At 35.3% G+C, this 25,120-nt stretch overlaps 1 protein-coding gene across 1 annotated transcript in view; it reads right to left on the reverse strand.

Annotated features, from left to right (window-relative positions):
• The window catches only part of LOC118190076 (poly [ADP-ribose] polymerase tankyrase-like), a 346,106-nt gene extending 345,524 nt beyond the window's left edge, over positions 1–582 (reverse strand). The window contains exon 1 of the mRNA XM_085816925.1: positions 235–582. The gene's annotated coding sequence lies outside the window, so the exon portion shown is untranslated. The remainder of the gene's footprint in view (positions 1–234) is intronic.
• Positions 583–25,120: the final 24,538 nt, after the last annotated feature.

Raw genomic sequence — 25,120 nt, forward strand, 5'->3', positions numbered from 1 at the left:
ACTTTTCACCAGTTCAAAGAAAAGCATAACAGCTTCATTATATCCAAACTTATGATCGCTGAAATGCAGTTTATTTAAAAAAAAAAAAAAAAAAAAAAAAAGGCCACACTATTTTATTAACCATTCTCCAGTACTACATTCGAGCATAAAATATATGACACTTGAACTTGATTTGGTACAACACCGGTATTTATTGACCCACGACTTCAAATAAAATAAGGTAAAATTACTAACCTGAATACGGGTAATCGCACACTGCTCCAAGCTCAAAGATTATAAGATAAATTACACTGTTTGTTAAATGTCAGTATTTTGCTGTATGTATACACATGCCCCTGTCACAGCAAGATCGCGCCACAAGCGGCCAGTCAGCCATGTTGAGAGAATCGGTACCAAAGCGCACCACTGCAAGATCAAGGGTACACAAACATTTCACTGATGAAATCAAATGCATAAAGTATAATTGGTTGGCAACAAAATTTTTTTAATTCAGACCAAACTTTGTTTTTTAATTGATGACAATCACATACGCGCAGTTTTCAACGCCGCTCCCACAATTCGCGTTTCAAATCTAAGTAAATGATTGGCTGATCTAAAGTGTCAAATTACTTCTTTTGTCTTATCAAATAGGCCTGCCATCTGTTGATCATTATTTGCACTTTTTAAAAAAATAAAGAGTTACCGGGAAACTTATGAATATTTTCGCCTGAATAAGCAAATTAAAATTTCCTATATATGATACCTCACTAATGGATAAGAAAAATATAAAATATTTTATAAAGCAAACTTTGTTGCCGTATTAACTTTTGAAGGCAGGTGCTAAATTAAATATAAACATAAATTAAATTACGAGTTAACCAAAGCAGTTCTTGCGTCTTTGGACAGTCAGAAAGAAAAAGGTCATAAAACAAATAACAATCACCGCTAAAGCTCAAAGTAATCACCAAGGAGGTTAGAATAGACCTCCTTGGTAATCACCATCGCCATCCAGGACGGTTATTCTACGCTACGAGAGTCGACAGCAAGTTGTGGGCCGCCAGATGTCGCTGCTAATAAAAAAACAGGTCTGCCCAACATCCTATATTCTCTGAGTACGGAAGTTGTCGAAAGCGCGTGAAAAAGTGTTGCCGCGTCGTCAATCAGGGTTGTCCAGTTGACGTACTAAGTAGACAATGGCTTTGTATGTGTTTTCGCCGCTGATTTTTTTCATATTTAAACGAAGAATACCGTCGTAGATCTCTGAATCGATGGCGAATTTATAGAAAATATGTTGATGCTTTTGCTCTGCCAAAAGATGTTTTCATTGCGTATTTCAGATTGCCAAAATTTATAGTTATTTTAATTTGGGATGAACTGAGAGAGTATTTGGAGCCACATTCAGAAAACAAGAACGCAATTTCTACTGAAAGAAAGGTTATACTACTCCTGAAATTATAGATATAAATTGTAATTGTACGCTTTAAAAATGTAGAAGATAATAAGTTTATCAAGCACATAAACCTTCTTCATTTAATACAAATATAGACATCCGATAAGCTTCTACTCGATTTATGTACAGCAAGAATTACTTTTACTTTAAAATCTAACAGTTGAATACCTTACGAATAATACTGTGAACACAAAAAATGTCGTTCATTATTACGCGAAATTCACACTAAAATAAAAATTTAAAATAATAATAATAATAATAATTATAAAACTATAAAATAGATTTATAATATTTTTTCCAGTAGTTGTACTACTACTAGTGTGATACTTTTAAAAATAAGTTTTAGCCCAGAGGGGCTATTAATTTCGTTTTGCCATTTTGTGGCGTTTCACGATAAATGGCGTTTCACTTTTCAAATCGTTGCCACCAAGTATTATCGCACTCTATTATATTTAAAGAAATTAAATAATGAGGAATCTGCAGAATGTATGAATGTTTCTCGCACTGTGATAAAACAACGGTACCTAGAGCCATGAAATTCTGAATAACGTAATCCTCCATCCTAATATAGGCATCTGGAGGCCCAAATTCGGAACTGGGAATTTGTATTACTATCCATTTCATATATCATATTTTGTAAAGCATTTATGAGTTTTTGATTAAGAAACCCAACGATTTCAAAGCGAGCAATGGCAAAAAACACTTTCATCTCTAGCGCGCGAGACTATGTATCGGAAATTCTAAAAATATGCTTTTCTAAAATTATATGATATTGCTGTTGAATTGAATTTTATGGTTTAAGTGCGAAAAACATGATATTTAATAAATAAAGGTAACACGCAAAACGTTAAAAAAATGGCCCTTTGGGAGTAATATAAAATCTGAAAGCTTTCAGATTTTTTTTTTGGTGTGTGTGTGTGTGTGTGTAATTTTAATACGTTTTAAAACTGGTTTCTAAGTGAGGACTTTCTAAGGGAAACTGGCTCGTATACATGTTACACATGGGGAAAGCCACAAAAACGCCGTCCAGCTCGTTCGCGGGATTCGAATCTCGGACCAAACTACCTGCGTTCAGCGACTCTACCGCTCGGCGGCTGGTGGGCTTGTTAGCAGAATTATACTGTATTATTATTGTATTATGCTATAAAGTAACAATGCTATAAGACTGAGGGTTTGTTCATGGAATAGTACTTTTGTAACCTATTATAGTATTAAAAAATCATTGTTCCTTTGCAAACTTAAAAAAATAAATAAATAAATAAAAATACTGTTCATAGCATTCTCATTTTTATATTGTAAAAGAGATATTGATTATTATTAGTTTTCTATTTAAAATGTGTCGAAACGCTGGTTTGATAAGGACTTGAACTGCAGGAGACCTACACTGATTATTTTTACTTTAGTACTTCCATTGTGAAAATATTACTATCTTTTAATTATTTTCACAGAACAAAATCTTTTGAGAAGGAAGAATATTTAAACTGAGCAGTTCTTATATACAAAATTAAAATAACAGCAATGTAATATTGAAAAAAAGGTATTAGTAATTGTGTGACAAAAATTGCAAAACGAATTAATCACACATACAGGATAGATTAGTTTAATTTTGGTTATATATTTTATATTGAAAAAATATTTTCTTTCATGTTAATTATAGAATAAATTATTTAAAATAAAGCATTTTGATGCGTGTGTGATAATTGAATGCAGCAGCAATCGGCCATATTGTAATAGCGAATGAATTTTATTTCTTTTCAAGAAATAATTTTCATAGAAAAAGAAAAAGGGAAGAAATATTAGGAAAGAAATATTTTCTTTCTAATTTCTTATTTAAAGAAATATTTTTCGAATAGTAACTGTAAAATAAATTGCGGGAAAACAGTTTTAATGTAAACATGGGGAAAAAAAAAAACTTAGTTTGCTATTAGATTGTAATGCAAATTAATCATATTATAAATTTAAATAATTAAAATTGTTTATTTCTAAAAGGATTTGAAGTAAGCTTAATTCATTTACTCTTATCTATTTACCATTGCTTTCATGGTATCCCATATCACTCTTTATTTCTTACCTCTAAATTCCAGCGTTAACTTTCCCATTAAAAAACGAGATTTTCTTTCACATAACACAGCAGCATATTCTACTGCGTGTTGATCATAATACTGTTTTGTGCAATTTTTTTTCGAACTACAAATGCAGCGTGTGAGTTAGTGAAATAATGGGAGAATATTCTTAGAACTTCAGCCAGCGCGCGCTATAAATTTCGTCACTCGTCTGTACTGCGATTTGTCTAAAGCTCCTTGAAGCCTTGTCCCCTTCCAGTAAAGTTAAATGGACCCACCCGCCCTCCAACTGAGGACCACAGAATGGCTTTCTCCGATAAGTTGTGATGACTGTCCATACCGGTTCTTTTGAGTCAATATTGTTCGCTCAAGTTGTAGACAGATCCAGTGATCATAGAATAGGCGTCCAGAGCCCACAAGTGGCTACCTGTGCGATGCTCAGGAGTCTTGGACGCAAAGAAGACCATGAGGGCCGTTTCTAGGTCTGAGCGTTTTTTGAGGGAATGTTGGCGCTAGGTCTGGGGAATATGGTGGATGGGGTAGTTTCTCCCAGCCCAGTCGCTGGATGATGTCCCTAGCTTCATGAACCATATGCGGCTTCGCATTGTCATGGAGGAAGAGTATACCCTTACGATTGATCAATGCTGGCTCTTCATGCATCAGTGCTTGATGCACACTGCTGCGAGTACCGGCCTGCTGTGATCGTTTAGCTAACTGACAAGGGGGTCTAGTCTGAACACCGGTCGAAATCGATAGCGGAAAACCAGTCGGGATTCTCTTTCCACTCGACAGCAGAAGGGAGGGCGAGTCTGGACCCTTCAAATTCCGTCGGCTGAAAGTGAAGTGGAAATTCCGTGCGGAAGTGACGTTTATTGCAGCATAGCAACTATATAGAGTCTATCTCACCTCTACATTGCTCCAGGCTCAGAGGAAGGGGTTAGTTTGTTGTCAAAGGGGCTGTTTCGCACGTGGTTATTACTGAGGATGGCGGTAGAAAAAAAAATCGAGTTCGAGTAAATGGTGAAATTTTTCGAAAAAATACGCTGCTGGATTTAGTAAAGAGTATGGAAAAAAGAAATGGGGAACGTTAATGGATATTTTAAACGCAGAAAGAAATGGCCCTTTCAAAACTTCAGATATGTGAAGAAACGTAAACATAATTTTACGTTCGATCTTTTGCAAAATGGAAATTTTCTAAAAGGTTACATGTTTGTTAACAGGAATTTTATGATTAAAATACACTATTTTGTCTGAAAAGGTTATGCGACAACGTCATAAGTCACATCATTGAAATATAGCACCACGTACGCGTATTTAATATTCCTAATGAATTTGAATCAAAAAATTTTAATTTTTAGCAACCCATGATTATATCGATAATTTTATTTATTCAGAAATTATACCTATCACGTAGCTACAAATATACTATGTATCGTAGATACCAATAAGCAGTGAGTAAAAATATAACCAACATTTAACAAAAGTAATAGGAAGAAAAATTTTTAAAAATTAAATAACTATAGGTTAAATCATAAAACATATTATCTTGCACACACACACACACACACATATATATATATATATATATATTAACATATGCAGTGAAAGGAAATTGCAATACATATTCCTATTTATACCCTTTTTAAATCGATCTCACCAGTGACCGTATGGTAAAATCGCTGAACACTGGTAGTTCGGTCCGAGGTCCGAATACTGCGAACGGGTTTGTTGCATTACCAACATATCTCTGATAACCAATATATCTCTCATTACCAACATATTTCTCGTAATTTCCAAAAGCATAAAAAATTAAGGCATACAAAACCTGTTTTAAATAAATAACTATATGTATATATAAATGTATTATAAATATATTAATACATGCAGTGAAAGGAAATTGCAGTGCATATTCCTATTTATGCCCTTTTTAAGTCCATCCCACTAGTGGCCGAGCGGTAAAATCTCCGAACACTGGTAGTGCGGTCCGAGGTTCGAATCCCGCAAACGGGCTGGACGCATGGGCGTCATTACCAATGTATATCATTGGTAATGACAGATATATCATTGGTAACTTCCAGAAGCATAGAGGTTTAAGGCACAGAAAATCTGTTTTAAATATATATATAAAAACTGTATAAATATATTAACAGATGCAGTGAAAGAAATTGCAGTACATATATATTTATACCCTTTTTAAATCGATCCCACCAGCGGCAGGTAAAATCGCTGAACACTAGAAGTTCGGTCCAAGGTTGGAATCTCGCGAACGGGCTGGTTGCATGGATTTTTTCGTGGTTTTCCCCATGTGTTACGTGTATACGAGTTAGTTTCCCTTAGAATGTCCTCCACGAAGGCAACCCTCACTTTAGGCAGATAGATTTCTTAGATTATCCTACATCCAGCCTCCCTCAGATACTTCCGATTTGTCAAACATCCCCCGTCCGATCAGGATTTAGAGATCTTTACCGACGGGTCTAGAGACGACACAAGAGTAGGCGCTGCTTTCGCAGTTTTCCACAATAGTCAAGAAATTTTTCAAGATCACTTCAGAGTCAGCGATCATGCCACAGTTTTTCAAGCGGAATCCCTAGCACTTAGGAAAGCAGCCCTCTGGGCAAGCAGTTCAGATTTTAACAAGATCTCTACACAGACAGTATGAGCGTCCTACAGAGTATGAATAAGACAAGCAAGATTCCAGCGCATATTCAATCCCTAAAAGAGCTTGTCTCTACTCTGAGTAATACAAAGCAAGTCACCCTTCACTGGGTAAGAGGTCATCAGGGGACAAGAGGAAACGAGCGGGCAGACGCTCTCGCAAAGGCCGCCACATCTCGCCAAGACTTAGATATCTCCCTCCCGATCTCCACGAGAGCAGCCAAGCATCACATTCAAGAGGCTTTCATGTCACAATGGCAAGAAAGATGGGAACAAGGGGAGACCGGAAGATACACCTTCGCAATCTTCTCGATCGTCAGGCTGTCAAGAGTTTACTTGAACCACTACACGGTTCATGCCCTTTCCAATCATTGAAGGTTCCCCGAATATTTAGAGAGGTTTCTACATTTACACGTCAAGTGCAGTTGTGGATCACCCGCCAGCACAGCAGATGTCGTCCATTACATTACTTCATGCCCACTCACCAAGTCGCTTAGATCTCCAGCCAACACCGCCCTACTACATAGTAAAGGTCTTAGAGGTTACCTAACGGATTTCTACGGTCTCCAGGAAGTAAGACAGATTGTCAGCTTCGTCAATGACAACAAGACCATCATACAAGTCATACCAGGTTAAAACCTGACGATATGTAAAAGGCAGCATGCCTTATATAAATATGTAAATAACTCACTTTTTCATATATATATATTCAAATTACTATTCAAACTTGTTTTCACTAATATAACTATTCAATGTAAGTTGGAAAAACCAACATCAAATTGTATTTATAAACGTAATTTGCTTTGTAATTAATTAATAACGAATGACCTGTAGTGCCCAATGAAAGGCGAGGCAGGCTAAGAATATTAATTATTATTATTATTTAGGCAGATAGCCCTCGAGGCTTTGCCGTAATTACATAAAACCAAAACTAAGCCCTTTTTAGATCTGAATAAATAACACAAAACTGATGTAATATCTAAAAGTAGACCACATTAAAAAAATCTGATAACTAATTATAAATCTTGCATTATAATATTGACAAGAATTTAACCGAAAATTATACAGGAATTTAACTTGTTTTATACAAGGGATTCTAGAAACTATTAGAAATTGACATTGATATCGATACAGTTAAAACAACTTAAATAAATTTTTTAATTCAAAGCAATTTAATGTAAATGTTGAATTTAGGATGTGCATAGTTTGAATTATATACTGCATATTCTTTAATGTATGTCTAATGTATTGCATTTTTATACACTGCAAATTCAAGTAAAAGTAGAGGGAAATACATAATAATTTAAAACATAAAATTTCAAAATTTATAAATTACTCATCAAAACATGTGTCATTTCTAAAATCCATATTTCTATTGGGAGAGCTTTCGATTTGCATATTCGATTCAAATCACTACTTCAATTAAGTCTTAATGACTTTTATTTACACGCATCTTTTATATTTCAATATATACATAATTCGAGATTAATTTCAAATCAAAAGATGGGGATTATCCCCTCTTCGTACCAAATTCTATCAAGAGAAAACCGAGTGAGCGACTGGTCTCTTCCAAGTTCGTTTTTCGACTCCTCGTTGCCACTGGCATAAGAGAAACTTTCGCCCATTTCGCGTTCGAGTCGTAATAGCATGAAATAAAGTACATTGATATATACATTAGTTTAACTATTACAATTTTAAATTAAAAGTATGCACCCCTTCTTTATATGTGAAATAGGAAAATACCAAATATATTATTTTCACTAAAATTTAATTAAGGCATTGGTAATGTAGAATAAATAAATAATGTAGAATCGTCAGCATCAAATGCGTTATTTCTATAGCGAAATACTCGAGTTTTTCACAAATCTTAAGAAATTAAAATATCTATTACGTACACCTTCAAAAACAATCAGTGACCTCGGCCGTCCTCAGTTTAGCTCTAAACGACAGTCAGAAACTTAAACGGCAGCTGTTCAGCTGACGGAAAAATTTCCGACGCGTCGATCTCTGTAATGATCGAGACGATGCCACCAGACTCGCTCTCTGTCGAGTAGATCAGAAAAAACAACCCGTTCTTCTGTCTTGACGGTGTCCAGACTAGGGCCTAAGAGCTCATAGTGCACCACTTGGCGCAGTGGCTAATCGCACCGACGGTGAAATAGCTAAGACGCTATTCACACCTATGTTCGTGCATTCGCACAATCAGCCCAGGTACCAGCAAGGCAGGCGGTAGAGAGAGCGAAGGTTGTTAACCCTAACTCTGCAATAGAAAGGGTTCTTAATAATTCACCAGCAAGAAAATAAATTGCAAGTAATAGTTATCAGTTACAAAGACGAGGTCAATCTATATACATGATAATGTTCAGGAAATGATTAAATAAAATAGGGATTAATGATGGTCCTAATTGCAAGCGAGGACGTGTAATTAGTTAAAAAAATCTTTAATGTATTGACAAAAAGGCTACAGAAATTACTTAAATTCTTTTATTTACTTAACAGAGGAATTTTTATGCAAACTTAGACCCTAGTCTTATAACATAGGACTGTCAGAATTTATTATTCAATAAGAAAACTTACTGAAAATTATAATATTCTTATATATTCATCACTTTCTCAGTATCCACACATTATTGTTTATAGGTTCAAATGCTATATTTCAAAACCACTTCGCGCAGTGTTATCTATGAAATAAAACCTTATAAAATCTGATAAATCATATGTGTGTGCAAATTTTTAAATCTAAATCTCTTACATTAAATTATTTCTTCAATTTAATTTATTAATGTGTTTGTACTAATATTGCAAAGTTCTTTGAAGTACATTTTGTGTCCTGAAAATGCCAAGTATTTCCATAAAAAATAGACAGGTATACAGGATTGTTAATAACTAGTATTATATGATTAATTATTCATTTAACAGTTCATTTAATCGCTTTTAACTTAATTTATGTGTAAATTTTTTCACAGAAATTCTCTGTCTAATTTTTATTATTTTTTCTCGGACGAAAATGTTCAACGAGGAATGAATTAAAGTCTTAATTGCGCAAAACACATCTTTGAAGCTAAATGTATTCTAAAAAGTACAAAAAATGTAAACAAGATTTTGTTCCCGCCTCAAAAAAAAAAAAAAAAAAAAAAAAAAAAAAAAAAAAAAAATCAGTCACTTAAACTATTCTAACCGTTCAGGAAAACGATAAACATTGTGAACATAAAAATCTGCCCTTTTTTATATATATACTTTGTAGGGTTTATATTTATTTTAACTAACATTTATTTTAAGTTTAAACTATCTTTCCTGTCAAGCCTTACTTTCCCCTGGAACTGCCAATGCCAGAGTATGTAAATTTTAGTAGAACGCACAAGGATTCAAATTATCAGCGGAAGTATTCTGAGTTAAATAGAAAGGAAACGAGTTCGAAGGTGCTTTTCTTACTTCACGAGCGCGGAGGTAGTTAGTCAGAAATTGAAGAACCACGCGTTTCGGCCTGTGTGCTTGCCTCGGCAAATTGTTAATCTTTCAACGTGATATTCAGAGTTTGCTGAATTATCAGCGGTATTGTAAAACGCGGTGAGGTTAGTTACGTTTAGAGAGCCTCGTAGTTAGTCACTCGTTATTATCTTTTTTTTATTTTACCGCCGGGTAGGCGTAGTTTGTGAGCGTCAAGAGCACGCAATTGTAATTTCTAAAGTTGAATAAAAAGGGACTTAAACCCTTCTCAAGACTCTGTGTAATTTCCAGTTTTCTGCAGTCACCACTTTGTTGCGTGCAGGTTGGAAGCGCGCAACTTTACATTGGCGCCCGAACACTTGTTGAACTGAAATGGCCGAAAATCGGATGGAAGCCGCGGGACAACAACAAGAATTGGCAAGCCAATTGAAAGCATTTGGATACCTAGTCCAGACGTTGAGAGCGTCAGTCAAGCCAAACGTCAATTTCTACGGAAAATATTCGGTGTCGATATTTCTAGAAAGCCTCGACAATCACTTTCAGCTCTACCCTGTGCCTGAAAGACAAAAAGTTGCCATCGCCACATCTGCACTAAGAGGACAGGCCGCGCTATGGTGGAAGAATATAGGCAAATTTTTATTAGGGGAATTTGGAGGCCAGACATATACATTTGAAAATTTCAAAAAATCGTTATTAAACACCTATCGCATAGTGAAAGATCGAGCAAGGCTGGAAGCCGAACTATATAGTTTCTATCAACGGGATACAGAAGAGTTAACGGACTTTATTCTGCGAAAAATTAAACTGACGGATATGCTGTATGGGAAGAAACCCGACGCGGAGATTATTGAAATAATCTTACCAAGATTGTTACCTGCTGTTCAAGATTACTTTGAAATTAGAAACCTAAGCACATTGCAGGAGCTCTTCGAATTGGCGGTTAAGTTTCAAAATCGCAGAATAGCGGAAAAAGCTAGAGGGGCATCGTACCCGAAGGCAATCTTCAAATGAGCAGACCAGAAATGCAAACCGCTCTTATGGGGGAAAGAGCTATCAAGCTAACTCATCGAACCTCGAAGGTCAAGGCCCAAAAAGGAAATTTGAAAACAAACGTCCGCGTACCCAGAAGGCAGAAGTTGAAAGGAAAGCTTTAAACGAGTAGAGGGGCCTGTGAAAGCGAGGGTTCAGACCCCGGAAGTTTTAAAAAAACCCTCAAAAAGACATTTAAATACGGTCATCGTAAAGAACTCGCTTCTACCAATTATACAAGTCCTGGTTGGCGATGTACCAGTAGAAGCCCTCATCGATACAGGAGCAGAAGGTAATTTTATGAGTGAGACATTTTTCAAAAAGAATTTTTATAGGTTACGATTATTTAAAAACAAAAACACAGAAATTATAGCGGCGCAAGGAAAAACCTGTCACTGCATCGGGAAATGATCATTAAACATACAAGTAAAACAGGAAAGCCTCAAAGTATTAATTTTTGTAGTAAAACATTTACAAAATCCTCTTATTTTAGGTATGGAGTTTTTAAGGGCCGCGAGGGCCAAATTGAATTTTCAGGACAGTTCTATTGTGCTGGAGATGGACCAGAGGGTGGTGGAACCAGTGGAACAACCGCAAGTTGACCTTAGAAGCATAAGAGCGGTTAGCCATTTGAATGACCATGAAAGTCAAGCCATCCAGTAAGTGGTGAGTACTTTTTCAAACTTGTTTTCAGAAAGGCCTGATAGCTGTCAAATAGTTACGCATGAGATACAGTTAACTGCCGAAAAACCTTGTAGGACTAAACCGTATCGTTATGATAAACAAAAAGACCTAATCATCGAAGAACATATTCAGGAAATGTTCAAGAACAAAATAATAACGCCCATAAATAGTGAGTACGCGAGTCCAGTTGTACTATGTAGGAAAAAGAACGAGTTACCTCCTTCGGATAAAAAGGCTTGGAGGTTTGCTATCGATTACAGAAAACTGAATAGTATTACTAAATCCCCAGTTTACCCTTTGCCGGTTATAGAAGAAATTATTAGAAAGATTAAATCTACTAGATACATGACTACTTTGGACTTAACGTCTGGCTACTAACAAATAGCTATGAGACCCGAAGACATACATAAAACCGCGTTTATAACAAAATCGGGCACTTATGCATTTTTACGCATGCCCTTTGGGTTGTGTGGGGACCCATCAACATTCCAGAGAGCTATGGACATTGTTCTAAAGCCTGTCCTAGGAAAATCGACTTTAATCTATCTAGATGATATAATTATAACGAGTAGTACGTTGGAACAACGTATTAAAGATCTAGAAGAAGTGTTTAAATTATTAAAAGAGGCCGGTCTTACAATTAACGCCTCCAAATGCAAGTTCGCAACTAAAGAACTTAAATATCTCGGTTACAAAATTTCGCAAAAGGGTATAGAAACTCAAGATTCAAAAATAAAAGCAATCAAGAATTTCCCACCTCCCAACACCGCCAAGAAACTCTCTTCTTTCCTTGGGTTATGTTCTTATTATCGGTCATTCATAAAAGATTTCGCTAATATTGTTGAACTCCTGTTAGTAATAAAAAGAAAGAAAAGTAAATTCACGTGGACAGCGGAAGCAAATACCGCATTTGAAAGATTAAAAGAAGCGCTCATCAATGCCCCTGTTTTGAAATTCCCGGAGGGGGACGAAAACCTGGAAATTGCAGCAGATGCGTTGGACTATGCGGTGGGTGCGGTTCTTATGCAAAATAGCCATCCTCTGGCATTTTTTAGTAAAACGTTGAATCACACACAAAGGAATTATACAGCTACAGAGAGAGAAACATTAGCCGTATTAATGGCTATACACAGATTTCGAGTTTATTTCGGCAAAGCGCCAGTAACAGTCTTTTCGGATCATGCGGCTGTTGGTAGACTTTACTCGGGGAAAAACCTAACGCCCAGGTTAATAAGATGGGCTTTAAAACTCCAAGAATATAATCTAATAATAAAATATAAACCGGGTAAGGAAAACAATGTAGCTGACGCACTTTCTCGTATAAAACTGGACGATGAAGGTGATGAACTTAAATGCGCTGTGTTGACTTCAAAAATTTTAGATTCTAGAGATACAATTATCGCTGAACGGAAAGCTGATCCTGAATTTGGAAATATATATGCATATTTGAAAGACCCCGAAAGCTTTGAACATACAGATATCGATGCGATAAGAAATAGAGCAGAAAACTATGAAATAATAGATAATTTATTATTCTATACGAAAACAACAAACGAAAATCTTGAGTATAAGCCAGTCATCCCAGCCTCGCTTCGATTAAGCATTTTGAAGGAGTTGCACGAAAAAAAAACAGCGGGCCACCTCGGGGTCAGAAAGACTTTAAAAAGGGTACGCGAGGCAGTATATTTCCCGCAATTATACAAAATAGTAACTGCGTATGTCAGGTCCTGCAATCAATGTCAGTTAATAAATGATATTAATTACAGCCCGGCCGGGTACTTAAATAGCATTCGCGCTACATTTCCGAATGAAATTTTAGGCATAGATCTTCTTGGTCCTTTCCCCCAGAGTGAGTTAAATAAAAATCGTTTTCTTTTAGTAGTTGTAGATCTTTTTTCAAAATGGACAGAAATTGTTCCACTTAAACGCGCGTCAGCCAAAACAGTCGCAGATGCATTCTTACACAGATACATTTTAAAAAACGGTGCACCGATAAAAGTCATTAGCGATAACGGAAAAATATTCATTAGTCAAATATTTGAAAACATATGCACTGGACTTGGCATAGGCCATATCAAAATGGTTTCGTATAGACCACAGGCAAACATAGCAGAAAGAGTTAATAAAAACACTGTAAAAATAATTCGCAGTTACGTTAGCTCACATCACAAGCGCTGGGATGGCTACATAAATGAGTTAGCTTATGCTTTAAGAACGGCAAATCACGATACTACGGGAAAACCCCCGCAGAATTATTTTTAGGACGAAAGTTAATTACGCCATTAGATAAATTATTCTTTGTGCAACAAAGAGAGCAGGAATTTAAACAGAAAGACGTGCAAACACTTATTGACCAGGCGGTTAAAAGCTCGGATACGGCAAGAAATAGGCAAAAATTATATTATGATAGAAAACGCTGTGAAGCAGATTTTAAAGTTGGGGATAAAGTGTTGAAGCGGAAGTTTTCTTTATCAAGTGCCCCAGACAATTTTACTGCAAAGTTAGCTCCAAAATTTGAAGGCCCCTATGTAATTCAGGAAATCAAGGGAGTCGTATTGTACCTTAAGAACGAGAGAGGGGAAATCTGTAAAGCAAGTCCCGACCAGGTGAAAAAATATTATAATCAAAATGATTTTGAAATCCTTAAAAGTTTCTTGCAGGACTCAAACGTAAAAGTAGTAGAAGGTCCAGAAGTAGCGTCACCCGTTCCACCACCCAAGAAGCAGAGAACTGAAGAGAGACCTAGCCCTTCTACAACCCAGGGGACGGTACCGAAAAGAAAAAACGAAAACTTTCAGACTCCAGCATTTAAGAAAAACAAGAACGCAAAGCCGCCGCGTAAAGAAACCTTGGTAAAGAGGAAAACACCACCTACAACGTATCGCAGTAGAAATTATACATCAAGGAGAACGCTCCCAGGGCCAGAGAGTCAGGTGCAACCAAGGCCGCCGTTCCCGAAAATAAAAAGACAGCAGGAGGAACGAAAAGACCAGCACCAACAGAAGAAATTCAAGAATGACTCCAGACCGGAGGACGCCAAGACCAGCCGTCCAGGGGAAAAACGAAAAAGACAGCAACCCGACGACTACTACTCCAAGATGCCAGCATGCAGAGGACGAAAAAGACAAATTAGCGTGGACGACACTCGGAGGTCAGTAAGGAGAAGACTGACGTCCATGAAACCTATAACGTGGGAACAGTTCTGCCAGAAAAGAATGACGGAGATCCAATCATCGAAAACTCAAAGATAAGTTAAAATCTTCTATAAAATTTTTTTCTTTTGTTCCAAAATGTTATGCGTAAATACGAAGTTCTATGTTTTGAGAAAGTCAATGTGTCTCGGTTGAGACTTAGTTTTGTTTTACTTATTTTGCTAAGGCAAAAGTATTATTTTCTTTCAGTATAAAATCTAAGAACAAGCAGTTTCTGTTGGTCGAAAGACTAATTCTGCTATGTTAAAACCGAAATTTGGCCGAAGATAAAAATAACTTCGTATTCTTGTATTAATAAGAATTTTAGTTTCAGTGCCAGCTTGGCGAAGAATGAGTAAAGTAAAAATTTATTTTTCTCTTATTCATTTTATGGTAAATTGTAAAAAATCATATGTATTAGAATTTTGTAACTATACGTAAATACTTGAAAGTTATGTAAAAGTAGAATTTAGTCTAGAAGCATAAAATTTTAGATGCTAAAAGTAAATGCTCAAAAGCAATGAATTCAAATTTAAGTATTAAACTGTAGATAAAATCATGCTTTAGAGCGAAAGCCTGCATGTCTAAAGATGAATGAGGGGGAAGTTAGAATGAGTGTGTTTTGTAGGGTTCTCCACCTACACTTGAATTTTAAGAATGTTAAAGTAGCTCATCGAGTTGTAGAATGTCGAGTAAGGTGTGTCTATTTGGTCATTGAATTCTAACAAATCATGGTGGTTAGGGGAACTGTTGCAATGCTAAAACACGAATATTCCCGTTTGACACCATACATGGTGGAGAGCCAGGGTAAAGTTAAATTAATGTTTGAATACTTAAATGAATGTGAATTAAGCAGTAACTAAGGAAAATAAATCGTTTAAAAACAAAAATTTCAGTGTCAAGAAAGTGTAAATTATAATGTATTTAGAAAGATACTGATACTTATTCCTTCCAGATGCTGGAAGGAAAAGAACAAGATTGATTGCTGAAGTCCAGGAAAAGTTGCTGTAAGAAGAGAGATTTAATTAAGTATACTCACAAATTTTACTACCTTTTGTGAGATAAGATTTTTTTTATGTAAACAAGGCTCTTAAAAGTTAGTTCAGAATTGTAGAAACTTTACAACAGGTCGTTTGTAGAACCTGCTTCCAAGTTTTCCAAATTCTCGCAGGGGCAAATGTAGGGTTTATATTTATTTTAACTAACATTTATTTTAAGTTTAAACTATCTTTCCTGTCAAGCCTTACTTTCCCCTGGAACTGCCAATGCCAGAGTATGTAAATTTTAGTAGAATGCGCAAGGATTCAAATTATCAGCGGAAGTATTCTGAGTTAAATAGAAAGGAAACGAGTTCAAAGGTGCTTTTCTTACTTCACGAGCGCGGAGGTAGTTAGTCAGAAATTGAAGAACCACGCGTTTCGGCCTGTGTGCTTGCCTCGGCAAATTTTTAATCTTTCAACGTGATATATTTAGAGTTTGCTGAATTATCAGCGGTATTGTAAAATGCGGTGAGGTTAGTTACGTTTAGAGAGCCTCGTAGTTAGTCACTCTTTATTATCTTTTTAGTTTCTTATTTTTATTTTACCGCCGGGTCGGCATAGTTTGTGAGCGTCAAGAGCACGCAATTGTCATTTCTAAAGTTAAATAAAAGGAGACTTAAACCCTTCTCAAGACTCTGTCTAATTTCCAGTTTTCTGGAGTCACCACTTTGTTGCGTGCAGGTTGGAAGCGCGCAACTTTACAACTTTATTAAAAAGAAATGTGTTTCTTCTTTTTATAAGAAAAGGAACTCATTTTCCCTTCTAAACTTTTGAAAACCACCACCGCTTAAAAAATGATAAACTACGCCAAGGTAGTAACCCGCCTTTAAAAAAAAAGATTCACTACAACACTTAGGCAGTTCGCATACGTAGAATCCGTTCTTTTCGATTGGGTTCAAATGACGGATCTGAAAATTCAATGCGCATGCGTAGTTAATGCTGGTAGCTTAAGCGGCTCGTCGCACCGCTGATGCAAATAGCATCAGCCACCACTTGGCGACTAGTGTACCAGATACAGAGCATGATCTTGCATGGGTGGAGAGAAGGTCTCGCAGTGTGAGGCAAGGGATAAATAGAAGGGCTAGCTCGTTTCTTTGTTCGACTCCTCGCCGACGCGAGCCTAATGGGGAAACTTAACAGGCAGTAATCTGACGTCACTGTGATGCCACCTGTTCTGATTTCCCGCGTTTAAAACTGTAGTTTCATTCAGCTGCGAGACGATTTTCTAGAGGTTACATATCCCAAATTAATTTTAATCATATATATATCTGTTTTCTAATAATGTATATATTTAAAATAATTTTTATATATGTAATTTTAGTCAGTTTTTATTTTAAATTCTATATTGTAAAGTACCATTTACGTAACATGGCTTTTTGCGCTGTAGTAACTTGCCGTAGCACTTACAGAAGTAGGAAAGGATGAGATATTTTATTTCATGGGACCAAAGGATCCAAATGAGGTTTTGCTTTTGACGAAAGAATCGATACACAAATGTCAAAGACAAGATTCTATTAATGCGAAGAGCGGATAAATCTGCAGCGAACATTTTCTATGCAGTGTTTATGAAGATGATATGAAAAATCGCTTGTTTGGATAGCGACAAAAAGAAACTGTTGAAATGGAATGCTGTGCCGAAAGTAAATTATGATGACAATAATAAATTGAAATTGATGATGACAATAGTAAATCAAATTTTAATGATTTTGAAATAAAACTCACAAATGAAAATATAGATATTCCTGAATGCCCTAAGTTTAAGGATAAACAAGAATGCATTGATAGTTTGAAGAACAACATAATATCCTTAGAAAATTGTATTAAAGTATTGAAAAATAGAGAAAAGAAAAATTTTAGAATGTTTGTTCAGCGGCAAAGAAGGTGGACGACATCTAAACAGAAATTGGTATCAGAAATTAAAATCTCAAATAGCGAAATTTGGGGGGAGGGGAAGCACAAATCGGAGAATTTGAAAAAATGTCTAAAGCCTATTTTTATAAAGACGCAGATTAATGTATTACTGAAAAAGAAGGAAAAAATCAGGCGGACTAGTTAAGATGTTTCACGTTGCATTGTCATAAGAGCCTCTGTCATCTTAAGGCTATGGTTTTTGGAAAGAAAAAAAATTAAGAAAAAAACTGGAATATCTTTACCTAGTATTAGCAAATTAAAGAAATGGTGCGCTAAATTTTAGTGTAGTCCAAGAATTCAAAGTAATGTTCTTACTCTAAAGAAGGAAAGAGGCGAATATTTGTATTCTGTAGAAAAAATATGCGTTCTCAGTTTCGACGAAATGCATATAGATTGAAAACTCTGCTATGACTCTAAACTGGACCAAGTTCTCGGTTCTTTTCAAAAGGTGCAGTTTGTTTTAATCAGAGGTCTCATTTCGCGCTCTGCCTCAAATTACTGAGAAACCACGTTTTAGATAAAGGATTTGTTTTAGAAGATGGAACTGTTTTAAATTTTGTTATTATTAAAGAGGTTTTAAATAGAGATTGAGAAGAAATCAAATTATGTCACAAACTAAAACCGTATTATTTAATGGTCAAGAAAAACGAGAGACAAAAAGTTGCTCCAGAGAAAACATTATTTTCAAAAAGTACCGCAAAAGGTATACTCCACCCCACAGGAAATTAAAAAGCATCTTACTTCTATGAGTTAATCGATAATATCTTCGGTATTATGAATAGTACCAACAAAAATAACAAGTATTTAACAAACTAATTTTGTTAAGTACTTGTTAAAGTTATTCTTATTGTATCCTTTGTAACTAATTATTGATTAGATTTTGTGCTAAATTAGCATTCTAGATAAAATATAATAGTATAAAACATTAAAGTAATTGGCATAAAAAGACTTGCTTCCTTTACTCACACTTTTGAAAAATTAAATAACTGTATTAGGTACTCTGAGTAAAGCTATTTTGTCAAAATTAAGGTAACAATCTTACATACATTTATTTAATTGTAATATAGATATAAGTATAAATTACAAAATTATTTAAAAAAATTATTATATTGAATCGGAAGAGAATGATAACAATGTAAAATTTACAATTAGGCAAAAAATCAAACGTAGGTTAGCAGAAATGTTGCCATATATGTCATATATGTTTAAAACTATGTCAATGTAAAATTGTTTTTTGAGTAAATTTAAATAGCTGGTATTATAGTTATCTTAGAAGCAGTATAAAAATTCTCTCAGTTCACATGCAGATAAAGAAATGATTAGAAATAAACTTTCATTAAATAAAAAACCTGCAAATAAAAATTGAAAAAAAACCCACGGAACATTATGTTAAAAGAGTAGCACATTTTATCCATTACTTTAAAATTGAGTAAGTATTATTAAATTTTTTAATGGTTTTGTCTAAAATGCATTAAGCAGTAACATTGTCTCTTCCAAATTATAGCTATCTTTCACACACAGCTCATTTCAAACGCTGGTTCAAAATCGCTAATTTTCAAGCTGTGAATTGCATCTGCGCGCACAGTGTCATCATGACTACGTCATTACTTCTCACTTTCTGCTTCAGAGGGAATAGCTCTATGAGCTAGCCTTTCTCTTCTAAGAGGGGGAAGTCGCTGCGATCATCGAGGCAAACGGCAGCACGATCGCTGCGCTCCGTAAAAAAGTAAAAAAATTTTCTTTCCTCTTGGTGATTATCAATTAAATTACTTTGAAAAATGTTTTCTTTCTATAACATCTATATCATTCCAATGAATTTCGGCTTCGATGCTGACGAGAATAAAACAGCGGACAATGTAAGGATATTATACTCCAAAAGCCTGGAATTTTAAGATAAGTACTTTTCTTTCATCTAAACTAAATCAAATTTCTATAAATAAGTGCCTTTAAATCAATAAATCTTAATTTTTCATCAGCATTAAAAGCATTAAAAAATACTTGAAATTGCCATTGCTTGTGGCTTCCTTTGTGTATCAACTCCAAACAGACGCCAGTGTTATCAGTTCACGTCTGTCAACACTTACAAAGCCCTTAAGGAATCTCGAGAGAGGGAAAATTTGGGCATTGCGCTATTTCCCTCTCGGATCTTCTGGATTCTCTTTTGTTTTTAGATCGCTTGAATATAATTTCGCGTTTAAATAATATTATACCTCACCGATTTTTTCTCATACTGTTCTTTGCTATCTGTTAAATGTCCATATGTAAGGGATGGTTTATTCTTCACCGCCTTAAATGAATTCTTAGAACTATGAGCTTATATAAATAACAGTGTGCCTCATTGTGTTATACTAACATTAATTAACTAGTAATAAATTATGATAGTAAAATAATTAATCTTGTAGTAAATTATGATAGTTAAATTAATAAATACTGTTTAATTTGTGTTTTTAATACATATACTCAGTAATTTACACACACACACATATATATATATATATATGTTGAGAATGAAAGTAGCATAAGTTACTTTGGTTAAATTAATATATACTTTTGTTTGATGACTTTTGTTGATATCTCAGGATGCAAGCATACATATTACTTTATATTCCATGCTAAATACCTTTATACGAAGCATTTTAACACCGTCAATATTTGTTTTTCCCCAGTAACACATCTATTCACCATTACCAAACACACTCACTACACACACACACACCTGTGAGACACTATTTATTGTAAATGAAGACAGTTTCTTCTCCTTTTAACTACACTCATGGACACAATCGTATTTTAGGATATTTTCTACTTTTTTTCCTTTTCTTTCTATAGGCCCCCTTTTTTTTCCCTCTATTATTTTTGGGCCATTTATTTTAAATTTTATTTTGTCCCATCTTTTATTCCTGGCCTTTTAAACTCGTACAAGATGTACGAAGTTCCTTTTTACTCTCCTCAAATACGAAATTGCCCCTCTTTCTATATACCTTTCCTTCGCACCTATACTTGATTTTCGCCCATCTGTGCAGAAAGACTTAGCGGGTGCAAAACAAGACATCTGTCTACTTTGTCTGTCTGTCTCTCTTCTAAGTCCTGGTGTGAGGCACAGTTCCCGTGGGCATATTTCACTAGTGCACATCAGCGTAGCCACTGAGGGAAGGGTTTCGAAAATGGACCACTGAGCTTTTATTTCTCTATTCTTGATAGATTACGAGGCGTATTCGGAAACTAAGTACCGTTTTGAAAAAAAAAATAGTAAAACAATTTTTTCGAATCCAATTTTATTTTTACATGAAAATACATGTCTTAAACTATTTTTCAACATAGTTTCCGCCAATGATCAAACACTTGTCATAGCGGGTGACCAGTTTTTGTATACCATCGTCAAAGAAACTTCCCGCCAGTTTCGATAACCACGACTCCACACTTTTCGGTGAATGAGTGTGTCTCCACTCCATCGATTGTTGTTTCGATTCTGGTGTGAAATGACACACCCCAGTTTCATCACCTGTCACAATTTAGTTTAAAAAGTTTTCTCCCTCATCACTGTACCGCGTGAGAAATGTCAGGGCACTACCAAGTCGCTTTGTTTTGTGAACATCAGTGAGCATTTTTGGAACCCATCGGAAACACAGTTTGCGATAATTCGAGCGGTCAGACACAATTTCGAACAAAACAGTACGTGAAATTTGTGGAAATGCCTCTGAAAGAGTTGTCATTGTGAAGCATCTGTTCTCGTGAATTGCTTCATCAACTTTCCTTACCAAATCATCGGTGACAACAGAAGGCCGACCACTCCGAGCCTCGGCGTGGACATTTGTTCGACCTGCATTAAACATTCTTACCCACTTTCTCACCATTTCATCACTTATCGCGTATTCACCGTAAACCTGTGTCACTTGACGATAAATTTCGGCCGGTTTAACATTCCTCGCGTTCAAAAATTTAATCACGGCACGAATCTCACAGTCAGCGGGAGAACTAATTGTCTTAAACATTTTGAATGTGCACAGCAAACTGAAAACACAACATAGAGCAACCAAAATAGCGACAATTGAAAGTCAGTGAACAAGAAAGACTAGTGCGCATGCGCGGGACGCCTACCACGGCGCGGCGACGGCGCTAGAATGAAACGGTACTTAGTTTCCGAATACGCTACGTATTTAACTGTGTTTCTAGCTTCGCATAAGTGGATTACATCGTTATTTATGTTATATTGTGTTTGCGTTAGGCTGCCGCGCGGTTAGCCCTAACACTTGCTGAAATGGCCGATACGGAGTTTCCGCCGTTACCAGCTAAGGATACGAAAAGTGTGTTATGTGAATTAATACCTGGAATTACGGAGGATATATGTGTGTTTGCGGACAATATTCTTGATTCGAACTGGAGTGAATTCCTGCGAAAAGAGACTTATATGCTTCAGGAGTACCTTAACCCCCCGAGCGTTACGGGTTTTTTCAGAAAACGACGTAAAAATAATCGTGTTTTCTTACCAGGACTGTCGCAAAAGCGGCAAGCATTTTTACTCAAACTGCTTCAAAAGCGAGCCCCCCCTTACCATGTGGATATAATTAAGCTTAATTCTCCCCTCCGTTGAATTTAGCGAGTGAAATTAGTTTTTCTCCCTATGGTATCTTCGTCACGAGACTGGTTGCTAAAATAGTATTTTATCCCCTGTTTGGCTACTTTATATTTTGCACACTAACACATATGCTATATACTATTACTCGTACCTTAAATCAAGATGTGTGCCGAATACAGAAAGTTAGTCAATATACATCAGTAACAGAAACTACGTAAAATGCTTTAAATTTTCAGTTTCTTTAAGGAATTGCTTCGATAATGGTGAAAAATTAATCTTGCATTTTTTTTATCCTTATTTTCTGAGGAAATACTTTTTAATATACAAAGGGAATTTGTGAGAATTTTTTTCTCTCGTGTTCCAATTTTTCGAATACAAATTATTCGCAACTTTTTTTAGTATTATGTTTATATTTAATTTTCAAATATTATAAGTTTATTCCAGTTTAAAGTGTTAGATTTAAATGATTCTTTAGATTGCATCATAAATTTATTAGTAGTTAGTTATTGATGACACCGTTTTGACCTGTGAGAAATAAATAAAGTATTGTAATCGCGAAACATTTCGATTTTCCTATTTCAAAGGAAATTTCCATTTTGAATAGTTCCATCATGACGTTTACACGTACGTATGACGCATAACTTAACATAAAATGTTGAAATTTTATGTTTGGGACTTATGACTAGTTTTAGCGCGACGTATGTCTGTACGTATGTATGCATGTATATCGCATAACTCAAAAACGGTTAACCGTAGAATGTTGAAAGTTTCTGTATGGGGCATCTGTATAACATCTAATTGTGCACCTCCCTTTTTTATTGCTTTCGGCAGTGCCAAAGGGGCATTTTGAAATGGAAGATCATATCTCATTTTCAAACGAAATAGGTTTAAATGAAGTTTAGCAAAAATTGTGTTTCATTTATTTGTCGTACAAGGAAGTCATGTGGTGTCCGCATCAGATTTTTTAAGATGTTTCAAAATAAATAAATATATGGTTTGAATATCAAATGATCTCAAATGTATCAGCTTTATTTGTTTGTAAATATTCTACAAGGAAGTCAAGAAATAATCTAAATAGCATACCTTGAGAAGAAACACATTAAATACATTTTCTTTTCAAGGAAAGTTGAAATTTGAAAGAATAACTGATTAAATTTTCTTTAAATCCTTTTATAAAATATTACATATAAAACCAGTTACGGTTTTCAGAAATACAATTTAAGGAGGAAAGTATTGTTTTAGAATGCATATCGCACAATATTTCCACCTTAAATTGTTTTTCTGAAAAATATTTGTGTAATATTCATTCTAAAGTAATGTTTTTACTCATAAATTTGGTATGTTATTTTAATTTGGTTAAATTTATGTTATCTACCTGTATATAATATAAGCAGTCAGTTCAACTACAATGTATTAATGATACAAGCTCTGTGTAAAGATCGATTTCTATCATCTATGTCCATCTGTTCTATAATCTATTTCTAACTCTATAATCAGCCAAAATAGTGTTATAATTATCCTTTTGAATATTGGAACGGGTAAAATATATCAGTATGAAATATGCGATCAAGTAAAATTATCTCACTGCTGTTACAGGAGGATGTTGTGTGTAAAACGTCCTTTAAAAGGTGGCAGAAACACATAAGTGTTTTAGGTTTAGTTTTATTTATTTGATTGCGGCAAAACAAGTATTCGTAAGTATTATCTGCCTAATGAAGGCATGCTTTCGTGGAGAACTGCTTAAGGAAAACTGATTGGCACTGACGTCAACACATAAGGAAAACCATGAAAGCCTCCATGGAGTCAGCCTGTTTGCCAGAACTAGACACTGGCTCGAAGTACTAGTGTTCAGAGATATTACCGCTGTACTATGTTAGAATTTTAAATCTATGTCATCTTTAAGTTATTTAGCAGATACTATGTAACAACAAATTACTAAATTCTCAATGACTTGATTCAAGTAATTTTCTATAAAACTGGGCCTTCTGATGGCCGATTGCATAAGCCCAAAGAATTTGAGTTTTCGACCTGGGCCAGAATCATGGCAAATGCCTGGCTGCATTTGTGGATTTCTCCATAGGGAGTACAAATGTGAGGTAGGTTTCCTTACAGAATCCTTCACGAAAGCATTACGCTCTTTAGGCAGATAACCTTCGTATTTTTCATCGCTTACAGTTAAATCAAATGAGCTTCCGATAAAGTGCGATATAAAAGTAGGACCGAGGAAGTACGACAGTCCTCTATATACATATATCGTTCTGAGGAAGTACGATATACATACACAGACAAAGTATGACATAAAAAAAGGCAGTAAATACATTTGAAGTGTTGAAACTTTTTCGAAGGAGAATAAAATGCAAACAATATTTTGCTTCTAGACACACTTTCCAAACTGGGATAAATCAGAGTGCAGAATGCACTTAAAACAAATTAGCTTGAATAATTTTATCAAAAAACTTATTCATGAATGAGAAATCATAAACACAATTTTTGTTATTTTTTACGTTCTAGAGACATTAGGTATTTTGGAAGCAGAAAAAATGAAAAATAAGCAATGCCGGGAAGCGAACCATGGACCTTTCAATTATGCGCTGAGCGTGCAGACTACCACACCACGAAGGCATACCAAGAAGGTGGGATTTGGCAACTGGGTTTTTAGGTCACCAAATCCAGGGGAAGGAGAATCATCATCCAACACCCTTTTAGGTCGGGCGCCACTGTAGAGAAATTAGGTAATTTTTGGAAAGCAGGAGTGATGAAAAATATGCAACGCCTTTGTCGGGAATCGAACCCCGGACCTCTCAATTACGCGCTGAGCGTGCAGACTACCACACCACGAAGGCGGGAGAAATACCTTATAATGTAATGAAATTTATAAGTATTAAAAATTTTAATACAGCTAAATTAAAACTGTATATAAAATTAACTGCGATAATTCGATTCTTCGGTTATCGCCGTTTCAATTATGCAATTTTAATGTAATAACATAATTACAAAATATTTTTGCCGGTTTTTCAGCCGCCTTCTAAAAAAGGAGCATATGATATGACGTGATTTTCTTCACTGCTTAGTTGTTCGATATATTGCTCATTAGC

The sequence above is a fragment of the Stegodyphus dumicola genome, chromosome 5, assembly GCF_044657685.1.
Source record: "Stegodyphus dumicola isolate Sdum_Otavi_A_Nest chromosome 5, ASM4465768v1".
NCBI classification, from domain to species: domain Eukaryota; kingdom Metazoa; phylum Arthropoda; class Arachnida; order Araneae; family Eresidae; genus Stegodyphus; species Stegodyphus dumicola.